This window comes from Macrobrachium nipponense, chromosome 17 (genome assembly GCF_015104395.2).
Source record: "Macrobrachium nipponense isolate FS-2020 chromosome 17, ASM1510439v2, whole genome shotgun sequence".
NCBI classification, from domain to species: Eukaryota; Metazoa; Arthropoda; class Malacostraca; order Decapoda; family Palaemonidae; genus Macrobrachium; species Macrobrachium nipponense.
The window spans coordinates 68,942,050-68,948,242 of record NC_087210.1 but is presented as its reverse complement, the minus strand read 5'-3'; positions in this window follow the sequence as shown (position 1 = coordinate 68,948,242).

Sequence of the window (6,193 nt, the reverse complement as noted above, 5' to 3'; positions counted from 1 at the left end):
GTTACTTGACTTACATTGAGAGAGATAGAGAGAGAGTGAGAGAGAGAGAGAGAGAGAATCATTAAAAGAGGGTAAACAATAATGAATACAAACTTCTTACGTTCATTGATCATCCCTTCACTTACTTTAAGAGAGAGAGAGAGAGAGAGAGAGAGAGAGAGAGAGAGAGAGAGAGAGAGAAATATCATTAAAAGAGGGGAAACAACGAATAAGCAATTTTCTCTGCGTTCAGTGATCGTCCCTTGATTACATTACGAGAGAGAGAGAGACTATTCGTGTAATCGCCCTTATTTTAACATTGCTGAAACAAATAGTTACAATAATTAATTTTTCACTTCTGGCACCCAGTAGTTATTTCCCATTGTACCCATTGGGTAAGATTTGGGCTAAGTACATATTTACTATATATATATATATATAATATATATATCTATATATATATATCTAATATTATAATTATATATATAGTGTGTTTAGATTTATATATATATATAATTACTATATATATTATAATATATATCTATATATATATAGAATGTGTATATATATCTATATAGAGATATATATACATATATTTATATATAATATATTATATATATATATCCATATATATATTATAGTATATAGATATATACATTATACTGTATATCTATATATATTATATATATATATTAAAATATATAAATATATATATTATATATATACAGATATATCTAATATATATAATCTATTAAGGAAAATATATATATAACATACAATAATTATAATCTATAATATATATATATATATATTAATATAATATATATAGATATATATATATATATTATAATATATATATAATATATTATATACCACCATACTATCACATATATATATATATATATATATATATATATATATATATATATATATAGATATATATATATATTATATATATATATATACATACACACATATATAGATATATATATATATATATATATAATATATATATATTATATATATATATATATATATATAATATATAATATTGTAACATGCATACAAAAGATGCACGTCAAGCCCTCAGTCTTAATAAATAGAAATAAAATAATTACAATATTTTTCCCACTTTTAGTTAAAATAAGACCACACAAGACTGCGTACAGAAGCCGCATCTGTCCACTCCTTTCCTCATTAACAATTTGCTATGGCAGATTTGCCTACTTCACTCCTACCACCCAAAACCTTTGCCTCTCATACAGCTAAATGACCCCCATTGTCCTATTTTTCCACACCTGGTGTTGTCCTGCAAATTTCTTTCCAGACCAACCCAGAGAGAGAGAGAGAGAGAGAGAGAGAGAGAGAGAGAGAGAGAGAGAGAGAGAGAGAGAGAGAGAGAGAGTGTCCCCATTTTATGACGGGGGTTCCGTTCTTGAGACACATCACAAGCCAAAAATCATCATAAGCTGGAACATCGTTGAAAATCATTAAAAATCCTAATAAGACTAAGGATGTGCCCAAGTATCGGTATCGGTATCAGTATCAGTGGTATCAAGACTTCTACCAGGCAAACAAGGAACCTGTCCTTGGACCACGTCTTTGTTGATTGAAAAATCCTTATGTACGGCCTGAGCCACCTCCGCTTCTGCAACCTTAGACCTCTTGATCAGAGCTTTATCATCCTTACAATGATGAACTGGCACTGAGGCAGACAAAGGAAGGGCACCGCCAATCACATCAGCACATATGTGTGAGCAAGAGGCACGTCCATTTACAGAAGACGAAGGCTCCTCACTCAAATTGTCACGAACACATCCATGTGGTGAGACACAGCTGTGAAGGGAAGATGTTGACGAATTACCAGCATGTACAGAGGAGACCTGGCCAAGGAGCGATGGCAAGGAGGACTTCTTCCTGTAGGCTCCACTGCCAGAACCACGAACGCTAACCCGAGTTGGAGAAGGACAATCATGAGGGGAGGTAGGCGATGGCCTCCTCTTGGTAGAACGACCATGGACGTGCGTGGGAGAGAGACAGCCGCAAGAGGAAGAAAATGAAAAACTCTCTCTGCTTGAAGAAGGTGAAATTGCAGTCCTTGACCCTCCAATGTCTGATGCGATGATGATGAGGTGGTGAAGAAGGAGAAGGAGAAGCAACTACTTCCCTACGAGATCACTTAGGGTAGGAGGAGGAGAAGAGACCTTCCGTTTTAAGTCGTCTTCGTAGCAAATGCAGAGAAGTTCTCTTCCAAAACAGAGTCCAGCTTCTTGAAGACCGCCTGAAGCAAAATCTCAGACGATGATGTCATACCTGGAAGGGATGACGTCATAGCGGTGGGAGAATAAGCGGCTGCTACCACTGACGGCATGGAAATGAGTGGAAAGCCGGGAGATATCACGACCTCCTCATGACCAGAGCTAGTTGATGGCCTCACTCGCGAACTGACCCACAAGATGGCCACCCGCGAGACCCAGTGTAGATGAGACCAGGAGGGGGTACGGCCTCCATGAAATGAGACGACAAACCTTCAAAGGAGGGTGAACCCCGTAGCCCTAGCGATGCTCAAACTGCCACCATTTTGGATGACTCCAAATCTGAAATAAAGGAATGCGATGAGGAAGCCTCCTCACCCCGGGGACAAAAACTGGAACCCGAGGGAGAGGGAGCAACATCACACATAACATTAGCCTGTGGCACTTCCAATGCTTCCATTGTCGAATCAATGGAAGAAAAGGAAGGAGACACAGGAACACCCGAATTAGCATCAAACGAAGGAGAAGGAGCAGCCAAATCGCCACGAAGAGGCGAAGAAAACTCCTCCCAAGAAGGGAACACTTGAAATTCACACACACACAATACACTGAAAGAACAGAACACGGGCAAAAAAAAACTGCCTGGAAGGTGAGCAAAGTGTAAGCGTCTACTCTCCAAGGTTGTTAGGAAAAGACTGAACGTCACAGGGTTGTGCGCAGTCGCTGACCAGCTTTCACCTCATACGCACAGGTGTTGCCAGAACTCACAGATTCCTTGCTCACAATCTCTGATTGTGTTAACCAGTTTACCAGCTGTGCTTGGAAAATATCCTATTGTTAAGACTGAAGGTTTGTTCTGCATATGAACAAATAGTAAGTCCTATTATGAGCCAAGAAAAAATTAATTCTACCTCTGAAGCAGCATATAAATATCACTCATTCAAAAAATATTAATAGGATAATACAAAACATTTTAAGCCGTGTTCTCCAAAACTTTATTTCTACAAATATTTTCCTATAAAATTAACATAATACTATACGTATGTATATTAAGCAATTTGAGCATCCTATGTTTTGGGTGAATATCCAAAATAACAAAAACACATGGAGTACTGTATTTCAATACTAAGTATCTTCAAGCACCATGTGGAGTTATACATTTTTAACTTAAGAATATGAACATTTTGGGGTAAAATCTAAAGCATAAAACAGTATTATCAAATATCAATCAAAGCTGCAGAGTTAATGTAATATTCAGTTTTATAAAAAAAAAAAAAAAAAAAGAAAAAAAACAAATGCAATATTGGACTTTTGAGATATATACATCAGATTTTGCTGGAAAAAAAAACTGCTATACATCCAATTTAGCAGTATGTATATGATCCAGACTAGATTTGCAGGAAAACAGGTTCTGTCAGCTTAAAAACTTTATGCCCGGAACTTGGAGCTAGCATTTTAGGGGCATAGCACACCTTAAGGTGAACATTGCAAATATATTTATGCTATCGTCAACTCTTTCTCCTTCATGCAAATAGTTTGTGCATGTAATGCATGTTATGTATTTTTTCATTACTCAAGATAAAAAATACATGACTTTGATCTCTCTCACTTAAAACGGATGTTTTAATGTTGTTCTTTGACCTAGCAGTCCAAGTCATAAAAAATTTTATTGCATAAAATTATGCTGCAACTAATGAATATAAATCACAATCAAAATTTTTTAGAGGGAAACAATATTGCCACAGGTCTGGCAACTTTCCCCTAGTACCAGAATATGGTATGAATGAACCAAATTAACCCATTGTCCTTTTATGTGCATCATCAAACCTTGTCATACAAATCAACAAACTCTTCTTTAGAAAGCATCCAGTTTGTATCCCTTTAATGTATATGCATCAACAGTCTTTCTTTCTAAATAGGTTTCTACTATTTTATTACATTTTCTATGTCACCAACTAGAATAAACTAGAACCAAAACTATACATTTTATGTAAACATAGTTGTAATAACAAATGCACATCATCACACAGACATAAATCATTTTCATAGAGAGCATTAACATTCAATTTACACCAAAAGTAGAAAGTAAAAAACCACTCATAATCTAAACAAACGAAAAATTTTGATAATCATTAGTTAATCATCCATAAGCTGAGTATTAGCAAGCATTACATCCAAAGAAATGAGTCTCGGTTTTCAATTTATAACCTACACCCTGAAGTGCACCACACAAATGAATTAAAAATTCTTCCAATGACCATCTTCAATCTAAGATAAACTTGGTCATCCTGCCAAGACTGAATAGTGGTTACTGTTTATCTTCAAACCTAATAACCGTAACACTGAGGATTTTGGCTTACTCAACTAGTCGCTATATGGAGATAATGATTTCCATAGATCTAATCCCCATTTAGTGGAAACACCTCCTTTGTTGGCAGAAAGTAAAAATAAATAAGCCACCTGAAGATTTAGAATCATAATTCACCCACAATATGTCCATTATGGAGAGGTCCTTTATGCCATTGACTAGGCAGTTCTCCTCAAAGCAGAGGAGTTGATCCCTACTGATCATGGTGAGAGTGCAACTTGGTCACCTCAACAGGACTGATCAGTTTTTACTAAGCCCCTCTAATCAAACTAAAACCTTTGGCACACATGCCAAGGCAAGATCTATTGAGACAATACTTCCCCTAGGTTCTCTAATTCCCTTTGTGAGGAACAACCACTTTCAGCAACATGATAAATGACAACGGATAGAGAAATAATAATAATAATAATAATAATAATAATAATAATAATAATAATAATAATAATAATAATAATAATAATAATAATATTTTGTTAAAGATGATGGCAGCATCAGTGGAATTGATTTTATATATGGTCTTTTCAATTCTTCTTATTATTCTCTTCTCATCAGGGCTGATATTTTGCTAATAGCTGGCCGATGTTATATCTTGGTTAAAGAAATGTTTTCTAAAAAATACTAATTTATTGTTATGATAACAAAAGTGGTTAACAAATCTTAGTAATGGAATTCCAACATTTCCAACCGTATCATCGTTCATCTTCAAGGCAAGGTGAGCGTGAACTGATTGGAATGGGGTCGTTCGGCGGTATTTATTGTGTCCCAGGTGCTCTGTCTGATGGGCGCTGTGTTTTCATTGGCTGAACAGAGGATTAAGTCCCTGAGTCAAGCCGTCTTGCAGAGGTGGAAGCTCGCGCTGCTCTTCGCGTGCGGACGCTGGAGACTGGGAGCGTGGTATTGGGTTGGGTCAGGGGCACCTGATTGGTCCGTTCGATCGGCTCTATGGTGCCGGCGGGCGGCGCCCTACGTGCCACTGTCGGAAGGAGTGCCGTCTCTTGAGTGGTGTTGAGGCTGGGTCTCTCCTTCCCGATGTGTAGGGCCTCTAAGAGGCGGAGGCGACGGTGGTCTGCCGCCTTATCGATAATACCAATATTAGGAATAATGTCCTTCCGAGTTATCCTTGTATTGTGGATGTTTTTTGCATGATTATGGATGGCGCCTTCCTGAGCGTGGCAGGATATCCTCTTGGAAAATCGCATCGTTGTCATACCGATGTAGGCGCCGGGGCATTCCCGGACAGGGCATTTGTATTGGTAGACAACGTTAGTTTTCTTGAGAGGGTCTTGCATCACGGGGGCTGGGTTGTTTTTCATAATCAAGCCACTAGTCTTCTTGCTTTTATAGTAAATGATCAATTTCACTTTTTTCGCAGGGTCAGTGGGGGAGACGTTCCTTTCGATGATGTTACGAAGGGCTCGCGTGAAATACTCCCTTGTAAAAGAGAGTGACGTCTTCAAGGGCGGCGGGGCGAGGCTCCTGCTGGTACCACTTATCGATGTTTCTGCGAATGGCTTTTTCGATGTCCCGGTTGGAATACCCGTTGTTAATTAGAACTTGGGCAACACGAAGAGCAGCGCGAGCTTCCACCTCT